The sequence below is a fragment of the Leptonychotes weddellii genome, chromosome 8 (assembly GCF_054177405.1).
Source record: "Leptonychotes weddellii isolate Sample4059 chromosome 8, ASM5417740v2, whole genome shotgun sequence".
In the NCBI taxonomy this organism is placed as follows: domain Eukaryota; kingdom Metazoa; phylum Chordata; class Mammalia; order Carnivora; family Phocidae; genus Leptonychotes; species Leptonychotes weddellii.
The window spans coordinates 117,198,130-117,220,490 of record NC_138376.1 but is presented as its reverse complement, the minus strand read 5'-3'; the positions used below and the strand labels follow the sequence as shown (position 1 = coordinate 117,220,490).

At 43.7% G+C, this 22,361-nt stretch overlaps 2 long non-coding RNA genes across 2 annotated transcripts; both read left to right on the top strand.

Annotated features, from left to right (window-relative positions):
- The first annotated feature begins 1,306 nt into the window (after positions 1 to 1,306).
- On the top strand, positions 1,307 to 4,652 carry LOC145723143 (uncharacterized). The gene is made up of 2 exons (XR_014148002.1): positions 1,307 to 3,027; positions 3,105 to 4,652. It is a non-coding gene; the product is annotated as an uncharacterized LOC145723143 (long non-coding RNA).
- Positions 4,653 to 10,938: 6,286 nt separating this feature from the next.
- On the top strand, positions 10,939 to 18,863 carry LOC145723142 (uncharacterized). Its single transcript, XR_014148001.1, has 2 exons — positions 10,939 to 11,145; positions 18,528 to 18,863. It is a non-coding gene; the product is annotated as an uncharacterized LOC145723142 (long non-coding RNA).
- The last annotated feature ends 3,498 nt before the right edge of the window (positions 18,864 to 22,361 follow it).

Genomic DNA, 22,361 nt, shown 5'->3' with positions numbered 1-22,361 from the left:
AAAGCACCCAAGTTTTGTTGTTGTTGTTGTTAAGATTTTATTTATTTATTTGACAGAGAGAGACACAGCGAGAGAAGGAACACAAGCAGGGGGAGTGGGAGAGGGAGAGGGAGAAGCAGGCTCCCGGCAGAGCAGGGAGCCCGATGCGGGGCTCGATCCCAGGAACCTCGGATCATGACCTGAGTTGAAGGCAGACACTCAACGACTGAGCCACCCAGGCGCCCAGCACCCAAGTTTTTAACACCCCCCTGCAGAATCAAAACCACACTAGGGAACACACATGTTTTCTATGTGTCACAGGGAGAAAAGTGGAGAGGTTATCAGTGAATGACTAAGAAAAATTTCTATACATTGATATAGAGATGTTATTATGAATCATCTTAAAGTTTATCATTCTATTGAGCTCGCTAAAAGGTGAGCTTGGTGACAACCGCTCGCTCAAAAAGACTTGGTGACAACCAAGTCACATCAGGATGATCCTCAGACCCCACTTCAGAACACAGCTAATTGGACCAGGGATAGGAAACTAACCAAGACAGACAGTGACCAAAGCCAGGAACTAATGTGAAAAGATGAACTTGACCAATCACATTCTAGCTCTCTGGAGTATGAATTCTGAAAACCTAGACTGAACTAGTGAGGCACACAGGCAAGAAGGATGTCTTGGGGTGGACCGGAGACCATAGTAAGCAAAGGCTCTTTCGCAAGTAAAGTTATGCAGGCAAAGAGAAACCCAGTGAGCCAAAGTGAACAAATAGGGGCCCTGAGCCCCTGAGCACATGGCAGGGTCTGGCTACGGCTGCCCTATCCACTATGCTGGTGGGGTCATGGACGGCACACAGATTCTCCGCTAACCCTTATTACCAGATATCCAGGGGAGTCTCTGTTCCTTCCTGTTAAGAGTATAACTAAAACACTCATCCTGGATCACAGCTGCTAGTTTGTGTAGCAGAAGGCACAAAATCCAGCAGTCCTGTTTGCAATGTACAGGTCCTGGATATTTGAAAACAGAGTCTTCATATGACCAATGACTGACGACTCTTTCTACTGTCATTAGCTCAACATTGATGCCCTGTAGTTGAAGTTCATGGGGATAAAGATAGTCTCTCTCTCAAAAAAAAAAAAAAAAAAAAAAGACTATCTTTGTTCAGGTAACAAAGTCAGGCAATTAAACCTTACACATCATCTTTAGAAAGCCTTTTAAAACTTGCCTTCATGGAAAAATAAAATAAGATAAAAACAGAGAGGGAGGCAAACCATAAGAGACTCTTAATCATAGGAAACAAACTGAGGGTTGCTGGAGGGGATGGGGGTGGGGAAGATGGGGTAGCTGGGTGATGGGCATTAAGGAGGGCACCTGATGTAATGAGCACTGGGTGTTATACCAACTGATGAATCACTAAATTCTACCCCTGAAACTAATAATAATGAATATAAATTTAAAAAGTTTTCAAAAAACCTGCCTTCAAAAATCACATGCTTCTTCTTTATATACAAAAAGATATATATAAAGCCTCAAACATCCCATGTGAAGAAATAATTATTGAAAAAAATCTACTAGGAGAATAAAAGGGCTTTCATATTTATCAAGGTGACAAAAGAAATAACATCTGAAGAATGCAATGATTTCAAATGGAAAAGCTATTCCCTCTGCTGACCCTTCTTACTCCCCCAAAACCTTGCCTCTTAGGTTTTCCTTCTCCCCAAATACCAGTTTCTAACTACCACCTGACCACATCAGTCTCAGTAGCCAGACAGATCCACAAATTCACATACTCCTCCTCAGAAAGAAGCAGTCTCAGCTAGGATTCAGAGAGGGGTAGCCCTTCCAATAGTTTATTTTCATCAACTACTATAATGTACTTCTAAGGAGAAAAGAGAACTCCACAGATTTCATCCAAGTTCAAGGAGCCCGTGCCAGAGAAAAAGGATTTTTAAGTACGGCTCAGAATTCGTCACTAAGGGGCGCCTGGGTGGCTCAGATGGTTAAGCGTCTGCCTTCAGCTCAGGTCATGATCCCAGGGTTCTGGGATCGAGCCCCACATTAGGCTCCTGGCTCAGCAGGGAGTCTGCTTCTCCCTCTCCCTCTGCCTCTCTCCCTGCTCATGCTCTCTCTCTCTCTCTGTATCTCTGTGTCTCAAATGAATAAATAAAATCTTTTTTAAAAATTTTTTTAAAAATTTAAAAAAAAGAATTCGTCACTAAGATCATCAGCTGTGCAACGAGCACAAACACCTGAAACATAGCAAAAGGGTAGGTTGCCATTAAAGGCTGATGAACGATGCTGTAAGACATTGAGCGCAAAGGGAAGCCTTGATGCCTAGACCAGATAACAATTAGGGATGAGGAGTGCTCCCCACCTGAGGATCCAGCCAGCCCCCTTAGTGGCAAGTGGGTCCTGCCCTCTGATGGCCGCCGGCAGCAACACCCTTGACCAACCTTGGTCGCTTCCTCAGGCCTGCAGTGATGCTCAGCACCTGTGACAAGTACCACAGCGTCTGTTCAATCACCAGGCACTACAGGAAGGAAGGTTTTCAAAGGACTGCAGATTGTAGAACAGTCGAGGGAGAGCAGGGTGAGAAAAATATTACTTTGTTATTGTTTTCTTCTTATTTTTGCCCTGGGCTGGCTTATTCTAGGGAACTGTGGATTGCAATAACTTCAGACTCAACCTCCAAAATATCTCCAGCCTCCATCCCTTCTATTTCCTTCTCCATAGCACGACTCAAGCCTTCCTCAGCTCTCAGCTGGACCGGGCAGTGGTGTCCAGACTTGTCTGACTGCCTTCAGCCTCTCCCATTGAACGCACCTTCACCAGGTTACCCTCCTGACTAATCAACACCATCGTGTCACTGCAAGATCAAATGTCGTACAAACCACTCACTATCTCCCTGTTAATCTGGTCCCGGCCCACCTCCCCAGCCTTGAGGTCTGATCCTGCAGCCTCCTTCCCTATGCCCAGTATCCTACCTTTGGTCTCTGCTTCTTCCCTATCTGGATCAGTTATGATCCTACCATTTCTTCCAGGTTCATCTCAACCAACTGAGCCACCCAGGCGCCCCAATTTTTTTTTAAGATTTTTTATTTATTTATCTGAGTTCCAGGTTCATCTCAAAGATCACCTTCTCCATGCAGCCCTTCATGATTACTCAACATCACCCTGTTCTCACCCACCTGAGTCCCCACAGCACATTGCTTGCACCGCTCCCTTCTGACAAGCCCTTAGGAAGCATTTCCTCCTGCCAGACAAGGATGAATAGACATGACCTTGAAGAGCTTGTAACTAGGAAGGGAGATAGACACTTCAGATGACTTGTAGGACACCCCGGTAACTGATGCATCAGCACTGAAACATACTTTTGCTGAACACTTGATAACACTCTCAGGGGAATGGCAAATTCAGTCTGGCCCCCAGTTATGTATGTATCTCCCATACCTCCTACCTCCAGTCTACTTCAGTTGATAGGGAGTGGGTCTTACCCAATGGCAGTAATTCACACAGTGTCGGGCACACAGATTTTTTTTTTCATTCAAACAAATTTCAACTTGAATAGAAGGAACAGAAAGGCCTGTTCATCTCCAATCCACATCCCTCTGTCATCTGCCTTCACCTTGCCCTCTAAGCAGTAGAACCGCAGGACTTGATCATTTACAGGGGCACTGAGCAGCCCCAACCCCCAAGTACATCCCTGTCTGGGTTTGGACAAGCTTCCTCTAAGTGTCAAAATCTATACCGGAAACTATTTGTCCCCAAGCCCCAATATCTTCACAGTCCTTGAAATAGGGACAAGGGGTGAAAAATAAAACATAGGAAACAGGGAACAAAAATAGGTGATTACATTAGAGACAGGACATTTAAATTGCACAGTTTGGGCATTAAGTTAAATGGGAAGATAATAGCATATAAAAAGCAAGCATGTGGGGCGCCTGGGTGGCTCAGTCGTTAAGTGTCTGCCTTCAGCTCAGGTCATGATCCCAGGGTCCTGGGATCGAGCCCCGCATCGGGCTCCCTGCTCGGCGGGAAGCCTGCTTCTCCCTCTCCCTACCGCTCCCCCTGCTTGTGTTCCCTCTCTCGCTGTGTCTCTCTCTGTCAAATAAATAAATAAAATCTTAAAAAAAAAAAAAGCAAGCATGTGGATCACTAGGTCACCATAAGTGTAAAATGTGCTTAAAATGGATAGTAATATGAGTACAATTTTGTGCCATCACTTGGGCAATGTGTTTAACATCATTTTCCTTATTACTAAATTTTGGTTGATTACTGTACATCTACATTTCGCTTTCATAAAATCATTTTAGCCTTTACTGGTTTGCTTACTCCACTCTCTAAAACAAAGATCCACATGGATGCTTCCAGGGGCTTTTGGAAACCCCTGAAATCATATCCAATCTTTTGAGTACATAAACACATCTGCATTTTTCTGAGAACAGTCTAGAAACTTCATCTGATTCTTTAAGAAGCCTAAGCAAGATTAGGAACTACTAAAGGGGGCAGCCTGGGTGGCTCAGTCGGTTAAGCGTCCGCCTTCAGCTCAGGTCATGATCCCGGTATCCCGGGATCGAGCCCCGCATCGGGCTCCCTGCTCGGCGGGGAGTCTGCTTCTCCCTCTCCCTCTGCCCCTCCCCCTGCTCATGCTCTCTCTCTCTCTCTCTCTCAAATAAATAAAATCTTTTTTTAAAAAATTAGCACCTTTTACCAAATTAATAAAGTTTTACAATTTGCACTTTTCTTCTACAATAACTTGGGATAGTCAATTTCTCATTTTGGAACATTTTACTTGTAAAACTCCAAAGAGATCCCGATTCCCAAAACTTTAGGTCCATTCAGTAATTTCCAACTGCGATATGAAGCAGCTCCTGGACTTCAGAATGAGTAACACACGGACTTCGAGCCAAAGAGATCCAATCCTTTCTCTTCATGCCATGAACGCTTAGTCTTTCAGGAAATGAAAGAGATGGACCAGTGTATTAAATGCGTTTTCGACTTAACGGTGTTTTCAACTTAGCATGGGTTTCTTGAGACATAACCCCATTGTGGGTAGTGGAAGATCTGTACCAAGTTATCAAGCAAACAGTTGCCCTGTAGAAGCTGTGTTGGGCTGTGTTTGATATGGCTGTGTTTATAACTCTGGGGTTTTTGAACCGCCCATTCTGGGTACCTTTTGTGGGGTTTCTACCCTCGGGAGACGTGTGCAAGGAGCAACAGTAGATTTCCAGCTGGGAGCAGCCTGAGCGCGGCCCCAGCACCTCGAGGTGAGCCACCTTCCGGTGGGGTCGCCACAGCTGCCACAGTGGGTCCTTGTTTAGACATTTAAAAGGTGTTCTGGCAGAATCCACACTCCCAGAAGGAGCCCTGAGGCAAGACTTGGCCCCAGCCAGCGGCGAGCTGCGGCCACCACTAAACCAACAAAAGCAGCCGGATCCCTCAGAAGCGCTTACACAGAGGAAGCAGACTATCCTAAGAGTTTATGTCCTATTTATTCAGGCAGAGAAAAGATATTCATTTCAACCAGCAAGGGAAATGTTAGGTTATGTAATACTGGGGATGAAGAGAATGAGGCTGGCTTTTTTTTTTTTTTTTCTTTTTCCTGGAGAAAAGTGTTGTGAAATAGTCTAAGGACAACCTCCAGTTTCCAGAGTCACTCCTGCCCCCCAGAAGCTTCTGTGAGCCCTGGGCTCTGGGGTTAAGGTTAGAGCTGGGGAAACCACATGAGAAATGGCAGGCGCCGGACCCTCCCCCATCTAGAACTGCCCCCTCCCCCATGAGAGCCCATGGAAGCCACCAGGAGAATTGGCCACACACACTGTTCATCACTCATTTCAGAACGACATTCTCATTATCCTGAAGCACATTTCCCGCCTTCTCAGGAATGCAACCTTAGAATCATTTTTTATGTGGTCTGCTGCACAGAGCCAACTGAAGTATAACTAGGAGTTATTAAAATAGATGTTCAAGCAGGACTGGGGTTGACCAATATATCAAAATTTCAGATGAGCAACTGGTCAGGGCAAGGGGTGTTTGTTTAAGGGAGAAGTAAGAACATGAGCACAAGTAAGGTCTCAGCCAGGGGATGAGTGCAGAGAGGTGGGGGCAGAGGGAGCCTGAGTGCTATGAGTGAAGGCTCTAGTCCAAGACCCCAACTGGCTGACTGAGCAGGGACAAGGAAGTGACCAGCGACCAGCTCAGGCAGTTGGCAGAGCTCCAGGTGGGCAGGACAAGTGAGGAGGTGGTGTAATAGAGCTATGGAGCCTCCGGTTCTCCCGGGAATGGGAAGTCCTTCTTCTGGGAGATGAGGGTGTAAGGCCAAGACTGGGTCACAGACGAGCAAGGCAAACTCAGTCACTTGGACAGGAGCCTAGAGATTATCTAGGATACATGCTCTTTTTTTTTTTTAATCCAAGAATTATTTACTGAGTACCAGCAATGGGCCAGCTATTGTTGTAGGTGTTAGGGACATAGCAGTAGACAAAAGAGACAAAAATCCCTGACCTCATGAAGTTTATACTCTAGTAGAGAAAGTGAAGGAATAAAGGATAAGCAATAAATAAAATACAGAAAGAAGGTCAAATGGTGACAAGTACTGAGATGAAGTAAAGCAGGGAATGGGGACAAGTACAAGGGCAAGAGTGGAACTTTAAAGTAGGGCAATCAGACAAGGTGACCTGAGAACAAGATATTGAACAAACACCTGAAGACAGTGAGGAGACAAGCAGCTTTCTGGAGGAAGAACATTCTGGACATACAGCAGCCCCAAATAGCAGCAGGTGCAAAGACAGGAGTGTCCCGGGCACATTTGGGAACAGGGAGGAAGTGAGGGTGACCGAGCAGATGTGTCGGGGAACAAGAAGGAGAAGAGGAGGAAAGGTAAAGGAGTTGCAAGTTGTGTAGGACCTCATAGGCCATCCAAGGGGGCATAGACCTTTACTCTGAGTATAATGGAAAACTACTGGGGGTTTTGAGCAGGACGGACATAACCTGATTTATGTTCTAGAAGGCTCACTACAACTGATTAGTATAGACTGGAGTGTGGGTAGGGAAGTGGGAGAGGCAGGGATCAATTAGGAAGCCACTTCCACAATCCAGGTGAGAACCAATGGTGCTCGAACCAGGAGTAACACTCTCAGTGTATTTGAAAGGTCAAGCCAACATATTTGCTGATATAGTTGATGTTCCAGGAGTGAGAGAAAGAATGGAGGCCAGACTGAGTCTCTGGCTTTTGGCCTCCAGAACCTGGTATGGAGCTATCATTTGCTTAAGATAGGAAGACCCCAGCTGGTGCAGGTCTGGGGGAAGAGAGTTCCAGAGTCCAGTTTTAGACATGTTAAGTTCGAGATGCCAATCTAGAGAGCCAAGTGGATTTGGCGAGTGGGCAACTGAAGGGCAATAGAAAGGGTCTGGATGGAAATATAAATTTGGGGGACATCGGTATACAGATGCCATTTAAAACTTCGGTGCCTGTGACTTCAGGTTGGTGACACTGACCGCCAGCCTCACTTTCCTTCTGCTCAGCATCTCAGGGCCCCCGCCCTCCCTATTGTCAGGTTGCCTATTTTGTCCCTATTATCTGGCTTCGCCCAGGTCTGCTTTCCCTGCTCCTGGCTCTTACCTCCTTCTACCCCAAACACATTTACCTTTTCTGAGTCGTATTCTCTCAGAACGCTCTTCTTTGGATATAACTGTGTAACAGATATAAATTAAATTAATGGGTATAATTCAGATGTCTGTAAATTGCCCTTTCCACGCTGACGTGAGTTCTTTTGAATAGGGGACGTTTAGGCCATGTCAAAGGAAGGAAGCAGATCACATTTGGGACGTGCGGCACCTTTTGAATGGCCTGGGGGAAGACAGCTGGCTCCAAGGCTGAGGGCATTGCCTTTAAGATACAAAATAGACATGTAATCCGCATTCAAAAAATACTCTTTCCACATTTGGATCAGGCCCTTTGAAAAAAGTATATATTTCCATTACAATTTAAATAAAGGCAACCAGTATTATTTCATACCATTTCATTTAGCATTTTCACAGTATTATAAATGCTCCAGGAGTTCAACTGAAGAAAAGCTTATTTTATTTTATTTTGACAGTCAGGAAGAGCCAGAGAGCATGGGAGCAGTGCCAGAATAGGAGGCCTGTTCAAAGCTGGATAAAATCCACAAGTGTATGTTGGCCCAGACCGGTATCTGGTATGAGGCTAAGACCTCTGGCCTGGGGACACTTCTAGGAAGTGTTTTTCTATTGGTTGTCAGTAGGTCTCAATCCTGGCTGTCAACTGAGGAGTCTTTACAAATGACTTGGGCCTAAACCACACCCTCAGACATTCTGATTTCAGTGGAGAGACCCGAGCATCAGCTTAAGAAAAAAAAAAAATCTCCAGGTGATTCTAATGTGCAATGAGAGGTGAGAACCCCTGAGTTGGACAGATCTGTCCTCTCCAGTTCCATAAATCTGTCCCCTTCAAGCCCATTCATGTACCTCACACACATAGAATTCAACCAGACCATGACACAGCCAGTTCCTCATATTACCATTTCCACATGCTTACTCTTGCTTCTTTCATTACATTTGCTTTAACATTTTTTCACTAATTTCTTTACAGGTTTAACATGGTTTAGAATACCTCTTAAGACAATGTGTCACTGTTCATTTGTGAAAAAAAATAATAACTCCCAAGAAACAGTTGTAGCATCTGAGAAAAGAAAACCAAAACAATACAATATCCCAAATTTACACCAAGATCTCCTCCCTTTGGAAACTCTGCTGCAGAAATTACTGTGTGCACCCCATTCCCAGAGTGATTCTATTATTGACAATGTGGGCAAAGAAGTAAAGAAAACACACACACACACACACACACACACACACACACACACACACAAACCATGCTCATTTCAAGCCACCAAGAAACACAGGCCAAAAGAAAGATAATATCAATCAACCTTTGCCAAGTGGAAAAGAACAAAGCCAGCAGGGACTGAAGTTCTATATCCAGCTTTTAAAAGAGTATTTTGAACAATAGAGAACAAATACAGGGTAATAATTCAAAAGATTTGCAAACAACGCAATAGAACAATGCAAAATGAGTCAATACTACTGGGCGTGTGTTTACTCTAGAAAGAAAAGCTGGACACCCTGAACTCCATTAATAAAATGTTCTGTGTTTGCACAGTAACCCTCACTCATAGAACCATTGCCCTGTCAGTAACAGTCTCTAGACTTACCTCAGAGAACTTGTTGAAACATTGTCAGCACCTTGGTTTCCATGTTACAAAGAGGGAGATAAAGACAGGGAAAGGCTAACTACCCTGATGCACGAAGTAGTAGCTGAGATGCTTCTGGAACAGCTACTAGTAAGCAATGACCTCTGTTGGTGTTTCACGAACCAAAACATTTCCATTTTCTCAAGAAAGTCGGGGGCTATCGTTTTATGTCTACAGCCTAACCCAAATGTTCTTTCCTTTTCGAGAATGGTCTTCTATTCTCTCCCTTTGTCTTTCTCCATGCTCTGTTCCATTTCCAAATTGTCTTCCATGATTCAAACTGTGTTATAATTAGCTCTAAGGGGCTATAGAAAAGGCTTTTTACTGCTAGGATTTTGGTGACTATCTGTGTCTTGAGATAAGCAGCCATGTGCTAGGACTTGGTAATGTTCTTTACTGGGTAACAGTTTCTGTGGTGAGGCAGCTTACTGGCATGGTAAAAAGTAGATGGAGAGAGTACAGATAAGGGATCACCAGAATGCCTTCCCACGAGGAATGCTAACTGCACCCTGTGAGAATGCCAAGTCAGGGGAGGGAATGGTGCCCCATTGGCTCTGTTAATTAGCACCATTTGAAGATAATTATGACAAGACCACACAGGGAGAGCATGATGTTTCAAGTGGAGTAGACCATTAAGTAAACAGGAGTAGTGAACTGCATTTCCTGGGTGGTTGTGAAAAATCTTCTAAAAGATGGACGGGAGGATGCTGAGGGCTAAATTTAGTTCTTTGGAGGAACCAGAAGGAAGAGCCCAAGCCAAACTTTACCACCACATCCTGATTACTACCAAATTGTCTCAAGCTTTCTCAACTCACTTCAGTACTTTGTTGATAAAACAAGAACTTTAATTACAGTCTCAGCTCAAGAGAGATATGGAGCTAACACCTCCCATATCTCTATCCAGTAGGAACCACTGCCCTTGGAAGACCAAACAGGACCAAGTAGGAACCTGGCCACTGTTCTGGGAAGGCATGGGAAGAAATGCTAGGGATGCAGGCTGTCTTCCTCCTGGTACCTCCTGTCTACCCACCCACACTGGCCTTCCTGTTTCTCCTGCTCACTTTGCTTTTGCCACCCAGCCCTTGGACTTACATCAGTCCTACTTCAATCCTTGCTTCCCTTGAATTCTGATCTTTGTGATATTTCTAACACTCCCTTCTCTCAGATACAAAGTCTCAAAACCTTGACTCTACTTCCTAACTCATTGCCACCTCCACCTGTGCCCTGGGATCCTAAGGGATGTGCAGCCCTGGCCTTTGGTGGACCTCGGCCAGCTCTCTGCTGCCCCCACCTGGTCCACAGCAGCATCTACAGATGGTAATCTGACAAACTGGCCCTTAAATCCAACGCAGCTTCACCTAATTTCTGGCAACAACTCGAATTTTGTTAATTTTGTTTCACTGTAGCCTGACTTAATGTATGGGTTCCAAGAAAATTCTTCATTTTTAATAGTCAAGTTATGCTTGTGGGTAATGAGTTATGCGAGTGGGTAAATGGGCTACTTTAGGGAAAGCATTTCAAGGTATGGTAGCATAATAAGCATTCTGTAAGGGCCAGCCTCAAGTGATGGCTTTTTAAAAAGTCACTGGGACACGCCACATAAATGTAGGGTTATTCCAAAAAGCGGCCGTTTAGGTAACATTAATTTTTTTCTTTCCCTCTATTTCAAATTTCCGATAGTAGTAATAAAGGAGGTAGAAGAAGAAAGAAGAGGAGGAGGAAGAGGACACTTGGTTTTTGAAGCACTTCGGAAGCTGGGTAGAATAAATTCCAGCACCTGAAACTACTAAGTTAACCATCCAGCCATTCCCACCCAAGGAACTAGCAGGGCATCAATATGTGCCTGACACGTTCACCTCCACATGGCCAGTGCCTGGCTGGAATCCGGTACACGGTAGACCTTCAACATGCATTTGTCGAATAGATGAATGTATGCACATGTAATTAACAGCGCTTTGTAAACCATACCTTCATGCAGCGCACTCTAAATATTTGTTATTTTACATAGCCTGGAGGTTAACAGCACTTGCTTGTCATTTGCACGGATACTCAATAGTACATGCACAGCCCCTCTCCTCTCACAGCCCTAGCCCTCTCATTCCTGCCTTTCTACACCATATGACTGGTCAAAAATGGGCCTCGGAGTGGGAAAAATATTTATTTTCATGAATCACCAAAGCACTTCAATGCTCTGGCTCAGAAAATGGTGATCTCAAATTACATCTTTACATTTGAAGGTATGTAGTGGGACTGATGAATCTGAATGGTCTTCGGTAGAATGGAATTGCAACTTAGGTCCTATAGAAAATGATACATTATGTTTTATAATAGAAAAATATTTTCGGGGGCGCCTGGGTGGCTCAGTCATTAAAGCATCTGCCTTCGGCTCAGGTCATGATCCCGGGGTCCTGGGATCGAGCCCCCATTGGGCTCCCTGCTCCGCGGGGAAGCCTGCTTCTCCCTCTCTTAGTCCCCCTGCTTGTGTCCCCTCTCTCGCTGTCTCTCTCTGTCGAATAAATAAATAAAATCTTAAAAAAAAAGAAAAGAAAAATCTTTTGGTTGTAACTAATGTCCAAATTAAGCATATTGGGAATAGACAGTTTTTTAAGAATAGAAAAGACTTAAATGGAATTTTTTAGAGATTATCTGAATAAACTCAAGACTGAGATATACAGTTTTAGAAAGATAAATCCAAAGGCCCACTACTACATGAAAGAAGTAGAGGTGCCTATCAGCTATGAACAAGAGTAACATTAATACCATGGCGTTTTAATTAGTTATGAAAAAATTGACCAAACAAGATAAAGAGGGATATTATGAATATAAAGGTACATGTTTACAAAAGAGATATAAAAGTCAATAAACTGGAGGGCCCAAACAACAGAGCAGCTAAATCTACAAAGCAAAGCTATTTAGACGTGAAGAACTTGATTGATTAAAAAGCACTTGCAGTGGGAGATGCAAATACATCTTTTTCAGAAGTGATTCAATATTACATTCCTTTATCTACATTTAATAGTCATATAGGGATCCTGACATTTTTCAACTAGAGAATTTTTGTTCATTTATCCATCAACAATTTATAAAGTTTGATTATGAACTTGGGCACAAAGGTTATGTTTAAAATGTTTGCAAAATACAGGTTTACATGACAAAAAACCTCATAAAAATCCAACACAATCTGAATAAAAAGAGATAAACGATCTTTACCTGAAAATTAGAGTATATATACTTAACTAAACTCTAAAAGTGAAGAAATCAGGGTGCCTGGGTGGCTCAGTCGGTTAAGCATCTGCCTTCGGCTTGGGTCATGATCTGAGGGTCCTGGGTTCGAACCCTATGTCAGGTTCCCTGCTCATCAGGGAACCTGTTTCTCCGTCTCCCTCTTTCCTCCCCTGCTCGTGCTTTCTCCCTCTCTCTCTCTCTCAAAGAAATAAAGTCTTTCAAAAAAATTAAAAAACTAAAATTGAAGAAATCAAAGATGATATTCAAACTGCCTTGAAGGCAATGATAAAGATGCTTCAGACCAAAACCTATGGGTCACAAAAGAAACTGACTTAACTGAAGTTTTATATAAATATCATGTATATGATACATATAATGATATCTATATATCTATATAAATTATATAAATTATATAATTATAGATAATTATGTAAAATACATATGTACGAAATATATAATAATATATAATATAAAGTACGATATAATAACATAATATATGTTATATATTACACATTATACATATAATAATCCCCACATAAAACTGGGAATTCCCAGGCCTCCTCTTCAAGAACTTTCTTCTCCACTCCCTGGGGGTATAGCTGCCCCCCCCAGCTTAATCTCTGTGCACCACTCCATGTCCTCTTTGATTCCTTAAGACAATCTCCTGAGGGGCGCCTGGGTGGCTCAGTCGGTTAAGCATCTACCTTCGGCTCACGTCATGATCCCAGGGTCCTCGGATCGAGTCCTACATCGGGCTCCTTGCTCAGCAGGGAACCTGCTTCTCCCTCTCCCCCTGCCTGCCACTCCCCCCACTTGTACGCTAGCTCTCTCTCTCAAATAAATAGATAGAATCTTAAAAAAAAAAGATTAAAAAAAAGAAAAGACAATCTTCTGAGATCTATTCTGAGCCCAGAGCCTCAATCTCACCCCCCCTCCTTTCTTTTCAATTTTTTTTCTCCTTCCCCTGCACCGGCATGGCCCCATTTCCAGAAACTGGCACCCCAACCCAGACCTCAGTGTCATAGCTTCCACTCGGGTCCCACCCCCAGCTCCCGGCTGCCCCCCCACCACCGCAGATCCTTCAGAAGCCCAGCTACCACCAACACCCTGCTCAGATATCTGCTCTGAGCCCACATTGCCTACGGATCAAAGTCCAGGGGCCTTTAGCCTGGTCACATCCTGCCTTTCCAAAGAATTTGCCACAAGCCAGTTTCATGTAATCCCCTGGAGCTGAATGAACTCCCACCATTCCCGGAAATGCCAGGTGCTTTTCCACTGGCCTTGCTTTTCTCTACTTGGAATGCCACCTCTAATCTCTAAATGCCCAAATCCTGCCAGTCTTAAAGGCCAAGCTCAAATCCCACTTCTTTTATAAGATGTGGCAGGAGGTAACATTTCTTTCCTTTTAAAGCCCCAACAAACAGGAAAGCCAAGCGGGGAGAACTGACAGAAAAATGGAATACCTGTCTTATCCCAGTTCACATCATCTTTGCTATATTTTCAGTATGCATATGCCTTTCTTCCCCAACCAGATTTCATTATCCTTGAAGTCTGATTTATCTTCATCCCCTTAGCACTGGCCCAAGAATACAGTCAATAGTATTTTCTGACCAAATGAATATATACATACAGCAGTATATGCATATAGATTTAATTCATTGCTCTCTTCTTTTCTGGATCATTCTCTCTTATCACTCTGAAGGATCAGGCCTGTCTCTGCAGTGAACTTGCCAAAGTTCATCAACATATCTTCATGTCCACGATAGATGTATGGGCAACTCGGTCTTTCCATAGAAATGACTTGTTGCTCTCTTCCTCTCCCTGATAATAAGGACTGGTCCTACGCTCTATTTTGTACCACCACCCCACCCTGGCCCAGTCCAAGGTCCTGTATAAACAGTCTACCAGGCAGTCACGGTTTGTATTACAAGATCTTCAGCATCTTGGGGTGCCTGGGTGGCTCAGTCCTTAAGCGTCTGCCTTCGGCTCAGGTCATGATCCCAGGGTCCTGGGATCGAGCCCCACATCAGGCTCCCTGCTCCATGGGAAGCTTGCTTCTCCCTCTCCCACTCCCCCTGCTTGTGTTCCCTCTCTCACTGTGTCTCTTTGTCAAATAAATAAACAAAATCTTTAAAAAATAAAAATAAAAAATAAAAGATCTTCAGCGTCTTTACAAACAACATCCCTGTCTTCTTGGGTACCATGTAGGTACGAAGTCATAGAAGACCAGTGCTAGGCTGGGATGTTGATTTATCAACCTGACCACCACCTTCATAGTGCAGATGAGGACCGTGCAGTCCAGAAACCTAAAATGACTTGCCCAAAATGCTAGGCTTTCAACAAATATTTAGTTACTTACTATGGACAGCAATCACTGTGCTAGGTGCTAGGGTCATCATGATAAAAAAAAGATAGACTCTTCATGAAGTTGCTGTCTAATAGGAAAGAAAGCTAACAAAAAGCAAACTTCATAAAATGTCAACAAATGTTCTGATATGCAGAGTATAGATTTCCATGAGAAAATACAGCCTCCCTGCAGAAGAAGAGCAGATGGAAGTAAAGGGTGAACAGAGATGAGTCAGCAAAAGGGAGGCAGGAAGGTTCTAGCTAGCTAGTGAGAGCTGGGCCAGGTAGCAACTCCATGAACTTCTGTCTTTTGCACTCTGTTTTTGACTCTAGCTCTTTCCCACTCTCTAATTCCCCCCTCCTAGCTCTGCATTCCTATGGCACTTCAACTACTCTCCCATCTTTCCTCTGCCTCCCTCCCTTCCTCCTTTCCTGCCTCTCCCCCAACCCCTCCCATCCAGCCTCCATGTATTCCCAGGAGCATGCAGCAATCTCTACACAAAGAGTTAAAGATCCTTTGCTGACTTGAGGTATTCTGAGTGATAACAGAGGCTTCTTCCTCTAGCACGTGCAGTGATCACTCCACAAACACTCACTGCCAACCACGTGTCTCCTGGGGGAAGTAGACACCTCATCAGAGTGGATAGGAATCTGCCAAGTGAAGGTCGGTTTCACAGTGGCCGTCCTTCTGGCCACAGAAGTAGATGTGTGAAGACCAGGAGCCCTGGCATCTTCGAGGAACTCAGAGATCATAGAGCTAGATCAAGCTGAAGACTGCAGTAGGGCTGGAAAGTCAGCAGAGGTCTGATGGAGGAGACAGTAGCCCAGGGGCAGAGGGTGCCTCTGTCATATTCATCCACTGGGAGCCTGGATTATTGCTTCCACAGGACAGCAGGAACATGCAGTTTTCTCTACAGAAATAGTTGAGATTATTAACCAAAAATGCTCTTTAAAAATACTTTTCAATATAATAACTGCTAAAGGAAGCGTGTTTCTCCCTCCACACCAGATTTGTGACTTTTTTTTCTCACTTCTGAACCAAAGGGCCAGTATTTGGGATCCTCTGGGCCTGGGACTTGTTTTTTTAGTATCTCTAAACCTAAGATTTAATTTTTTTCAATGTAGCTTTTCTTCCTCCTCTACAGCTTGAAATCAATTTCAAAATGTCAGTTACTTAGGGCAGATACATTTCAACAATTTTCTATGAAAAGCCCAAAGAAAGACACTGAAATTAGCCAATTTCTTCTGATCATGATAGTTGTGCTAATGGAATTCTTTTTCAATAATTTCTTAGTTTTTCAATGCAATTCTTTAGGCCCCGACAAAGTAAAATATAATTTTTAAGTGATACAAGAAAATACAGAAGGAAATAACTGTCCAAGAGATTTGGAGGAATTGAAATAAAATAACTGACATGATTTGAGAAGTAGAATGGTGCAAAATTCTTGTCTCTGTCTCTTCGGAGTGATAATTTGAGATAATGTCTCTATATCCCTAAAAGAGACTATGGATTAGAATGAAATCACTTCTTAATATACCATTCTGATTTTGGAAATGTGATAAAACATTTCATGTTAGTAGCCTGAAGTGATTTGGAAATCATTTATTTTTCAAGTATTTGAAACCTTTAAGTCTTGCCACTGGAAAAGGGAGGGAAGAGATATTTTTTTAAAAAAGAAGAAGGTCATTTAAAAGCCACGGGGAATGGTGGAAAGACCAGAGCTGGCCTGGTGGGATGACCGGGCGGCCAGCCATCCCTGTCCCTACGACCAGCTGGCTGTCACGCCTTCCCCAGCTCCCTCACCTCCAATTAGGGCATTGATAAAAAGAGCTGAACACTAGTTCAATATTTATCCAAAATCAAAGTTCACCCCGAATATAAAATAAGCTGTCAACATGTAGTCCCACCACGCTCCAGGCGGGCTGAGAGAGGAGGCAAGAGCAACCCTCAGTAAAGGTTGTGCAGAAGGGAGAAGGCCACGCCGACAGCAAACCAACCTGTGGGCCCAGCCCCGGGGGCTGGAGCTGCACCTGCCTGTGCAGGTTCTGGGGCTCCCAGCTCTGGAATCCTGTGCTTCCCAGTTCAGAGCTCAGGATTCTATAACTGCATTGTCTCTTTATGTTTTTTTTAAGATTTTTATTTATTTATTTGACAGAGAGAGACACAGCGAGAGAGGGAACACAAGCAGGGGGGCAGTGGGAGAGGGAGAAGCAGGCTTCCCGCTGAGCAGGGAGCCTGATGGGGGGGCTCGATCCCAGGACCCCAGGATCGCGACCTGGGCTGAAGGCAGATGCTTAACGACTGAGCCACCCAGGCGCCCCTGCATTGTCTCTTTAAAACAAAATCTCTCGAAAGCCAGTTTAATGATGGCATTAACAGTGATTTATATGTCATGACAGACTCTTCTAAAAAACAAACCACTTAAAAAAAATCAGTGGACTGGAAGACGCTTGAGTTCAAGTCCAATTCCCTGTTACCCTGCTATGTCTCTGACCACCCCGCCCCCCACACACCTTGTTTTCTTGTTTAATAGAGGGGGCTCCCAGCCAGGAAAATGAGATCATGAAAGCAACTGTGCAGGACACAGCTGTGTGCAGGGAAGAACATTATTTCTGCTAATTCTAAACTACCCCCCCACACACACACACAAATGGAATTTGGGGTGTTTGCAAAACTTCATTTGATTTTTATCACTGCTATTTCTGTTTATAGTAATAATAGTAAGGCTACAAAAAATATTTTAGAGACTGCAAGATATTTGGCAATTAGATCTGGCATGGTTTTTTTTACCTATTTTACAACTGAAGTCAGTAATTTGGAAAATGCTTATTACTTTGTAAACCCAAACTCTTCATAACAATAAAACAATTATGAGCATTCTCTCTTTTTTTTTATTCTGAGACCATTTTAGAGACAATTCATTGTCTTCCTTTCCTATTTCCTTCTCAATCTAGAAATGAGAGAGTTCTGTGAGAGGTGTTTAAAAGAAAGAGTTGAAGGCAGAAAAAGCAGGCACGTCACATTCATCTTCACTGACGCTCAGAACAACACTGGTTGGTCTCTAACGTGAAAAAAAGAAAACAAAAATTTGCATACAGGATAGAGAAATTCAGCGCATTGTTTTCCAAACTTTAAGGAAATGGTGCAATTTGGGTCGGGAAAAACAATTTCACTGTTTTTGTCAGGCAGGTGCTGTGTGTATGAACTTGTTTGGGTGTTCAGTCATTGACCTTTATCAGATGGGCTGGAGAGCAAGGATTTGGGCAGGTCATGCTGTCAAAGATAAATCTGTGCCTGGTATTTTTCTGCCTAAAGAAAAATTACCTTCTCATGTTATCTAAAGCTTTGTCCTTATCGTAACCTGCTACATTTGAAATAGTTCTTTCTTGGTAATAGTTTTCCAATAAGCTACTGGGTTTAATAGTAGATCATTTGGAAACTATGATAAGATCGGTATTACTTAAGTTCTCTAAATTAATTTACTTGAAAATATGATAATGGTGTCCTTGTTTATTTGCTCATACAGAAGGTTGACCTTCTCCCAGTAATCCGTAAAAGCAGTGTTCACTTCAGCTGGTGGTAATATGAGTTTCCAGCATGGCCTACAATCTAAAATGAATATGATTTCTCCATGGGATCTATATTTCCTCAGCTCCAAATCACCATTTTAATCTCTTTCTTTAATTGTCCTTCCAAGTATGCTTACCTTTACTCACCTATCAAGAGTGTCATGTAACTGGCATGGCATCAAAGAATCTAAACCAAAGGGCGGTGGGGAAACTGCAGAAACACACCCACGATCCTTCAGGGAAAGGACATCTCTGAAGAACAGTGTCTGTTCAAAGGGTGACAACACAGCCACCACAAAGAGAAGCCCACACCCAACAATAAGGCTTCGATGAAAACTTACATGCTCCGACTTCCGTTTTAATTCATTTCACTTTTAGGTTTCAGAGTCTTATTTCTTCACAATCTGGAAGAATTGGTGATTTGTTTCAGACCATAGTCATAAAGCACACACAATCCAAACTTCCGTTATGTGTCATTCTCCTGTCTTCTGTTCTTCTTCCCTAATTGCTCCCTGTGTGAGGCTTCTTGTTCCAACAAGATTGTCATCTCCTTGAACATAAGACTGTACTTTTTCAGACCACTGTTAGCACATCACACAGGTCTAGGGACACAGTGAACGCTCTAACAGGAAATGAAAGGAATTGAATGAAGAAGTAGAACAAACATGATTTTCCTGTCAGTGATTAATAACCCCAAAGAAACGGCATGAATGTTTCAATCATCATGAGCAATTAATGTGAAAAAAAATGGACACTAAAGGCACCAACCCTTTGGAGGGATCAAAGTCTACATCTGTACTAGCCTAGCTCTTACTAAATGTCCTGAGCCAAGTACTGACAGACGATTGTCCAGAACTCTCAGTCACAGCAAAAGAAAAGGTCTTGAAATAAAAGTGATGAGCAGCTAAATATGAATGGGATTTTGAAGTACCCAACCCATGTAATGATCCACAGGCCCTGAATTAATTAATTTCTAAACCAACGCCTTTCAATAGTGGAGACACAAGTTTGACCCCATGCGTCCCAGGCACTGTATAAAACACTCTCCTTTTGTTGCAACATGTCATTGAATAATCACCAAGAAGGAAACTGAGGCTCAACTATGTGCGAAAACGTGCATGCAGTCAGGTCCCCTTACCAGTAAACTAGCCCAAGCCCTGTGTTCAATGGGTGAGAATCACGAAGCTCAGGTAGTTTAAGCGACTTGGCCAGTGGCAGTGAACTAGGGACTGAACCATTCCTAACACCAGGTCTCCTGACTCACAGTTCAGGCACGCTTTCCATTACATAGAATAAACAATGACTTCATTTACTAGCTGCACGGGAGTTTAACAAGACTTTTCCAGAGAAGCATGGGAACACTCCACTTATTTTTTTTAATAAACAAAAGTCTTTGTTTTCTAAATACATGCTAAACACTTTGATTTTAAGAGAGAGAGAGAGAAAACGCGCGTGGGGCGTTTGGGGGGTGGGGGGGAGCTGTGGCCGGAGGTAGAGAGAGAGAATCTTAAGCAGCCTCTGCACTAAGCATGTAACCTGATGCGGGGCTGGATCTCACGACCCTGAGATCATGACCTGAGCTGAAACCAAGAGTCGGGGCGCTTAACTGACTACACCACCCAGGTGCTCCTTTGCTAAAGACTTTCAAATCTATTCTTTTTTTTAAATTCAATTGAGTTAACACATAATGTATTACTAGTTTCAGGGGAAGAGCCTACTTCACAACGAATTTTGAACTGAAACTGAAAAGTCGTGCCGTTGTTACTCCTTTCTACTTCCTGCACCGGGGTGGGGGGCCGAGGGCGGCTCCACAGAAGGGAGGGCAGAGCCTCCAAGCGCTCCTCCCCTTCCGGCTCCTCTGCGGCGGTCGCTCAGCATCCTGGCCTGCAGCCTTCTCTGCGTTTCGCCTCCCGGCGCCCAGATGCGCTGATGCAGACGTGAGGCGCTAGCAGCCCCGGGGAACTGGCCGCCGCACTCCTGCACAGCATGGCGCCCGCTCCGAGCTCAGCCCGAGCGTCGCCTAGACCTGAGTTTGAAATCTGCTTCTTTCCCTTCCCGACTCATGATTGGGGGCAAGTTATTTATCTGTTTCCTCCTTCTTTAAAATAATGCCTGGGCGCCTGGGTGGCTCAGTTGGTTGGGCGACTGCCTTCGGCTCAGGTCATGATCCTGGAGTCCCGGGATCGAGTCCCGCATCGGGCTCCCTGCTCGGCGGGGAGCCTGCTTCTCCCTCTGACCCTCCCCCATCTCGTGCTCTCTCTCTCTGTCTCATTCTCTCTCTCAAATAAATAAAATCTTTAGAAAAATAAAAATAAAATAATGCTTATGCCAAAGTTTGGTGTGGGGCTGAAACGGAACGATGGGTTCTCAAGAAGTGTGAACTGTGACTATTATGTCCCAGAACTGGAAGGAAAGCAGCGCTGTGGTCCATAAACTGTATCCTAGTGGATAAACAAAAGCAGAAAGAAAGGTATAGAACCCGGGGTTCCGTGATAAGTGGCGGGCAGAGCTAATAAGTACCCTGTACGCACCAGGAAGGCCATGCGGGTGGTTAAAATATCAAAATATCTGCACCGGGGGTTAAAGGGCCACTAACTCAACCCCCCCCCCCCCCCCGGGGCTTGCTCTTCTGTGCCACCCCAGCTGCCATGGCCCCTCCCATCTAACTCCACCCAGGAGCCCAAGGGTTCGCACCTGGCACAGGGGAAGATGAGCAGTGGGGGGAAGACACCCCAGATCCTGCTTAGGTGCCACTGGCCACATCCCTGCTGGTCGGTTGGTATTTATACTAAGCAGGCTGTACCTGTAACTATTTTGAATATTTATTTGTGTCTCAGAGAATATTTTGTGACATTCAGTAGTAGTCTTAAGCACCAAAATAAATTCGATGCCCATGGGACCTAAGTAAGCAGGCACCTTTGGAAGCTTTGTGCTAACGAGAAAAACTACTTCCTGCCCTTGGACGCAACCCCACACCAGGAGACACACGTTGGGGAGATACACTTCGGGGAGCCGGCTAGACTTTAGCCAGCACTTACCTTTCATCTAGACACCCTGTTGCAAAGCATGGTCTCATACAGCAAGTCTCCACTTGCCACCCTAATCCCCTGAATACATACTTCAAAAGAGAAGCAACACTAAGCCTCAAAATCTTTGTAAGGAAGTCCAACAAAGTAATGGTTTTTCCCATGACATCTACATGGGTGCTTTTTTAAAATCTGCAATATTGAACTAGTTTAATTAGTGCCTATTGCACTAATTCTTATAAAGTAAGTCCAGTATTGGTTAATTTTAACTTCACATTAGAATCACATGGGAAGCTTTTATACAAAATGTTGATGCCTGGTCCCAGCCCCAAATCAATTAAATCAGATTGGGGTGGAACCTGAGCATCAGTATATGGGTTAAAGCTCCTCAGGAGTATCCAACGCTCAGCCAAGATTTAAAACCACTGTCCTACAAACCACTAGAAATATAAAACAGAGTACCGGGGCTAACCAGTGTGTGTGTGTGCGTGCGTGTGTGTGTGTGTGTGTGTGTGTTCTAGCAGCCCCCTCAGTTGTAGTCATATTTATTGTGAGTGAAATATACATACAAAATGTAATATGTGTGTGTGTGTGTGTGCGCGTTCTAGCAGCCCCCTCAGTTGTAGTCATAAATATTTATTGTGAGTGAAATATACATACAAAATGTAAATATACATACATGTCCCACATGACATATGTCTATGTTTTTTAAAAAAAGAATACCCAAAGTACTCAACTAGTTGAGTCCACTCAACTAAAGAAATGGAACATTTCAAAATCTGTAAAGCTTATTTTTTTGTTCCCCATTTTAGTATTCTTTCTTCTCTCTGGCCAGGTAACCACTACCCAGAATTTTGCTTCTATCTTTCCCTTTTTTTCCTTTATGATTTTTTTCATAGATTTTGTACTTTCACACAAAATATTGTTTGCTTCTGC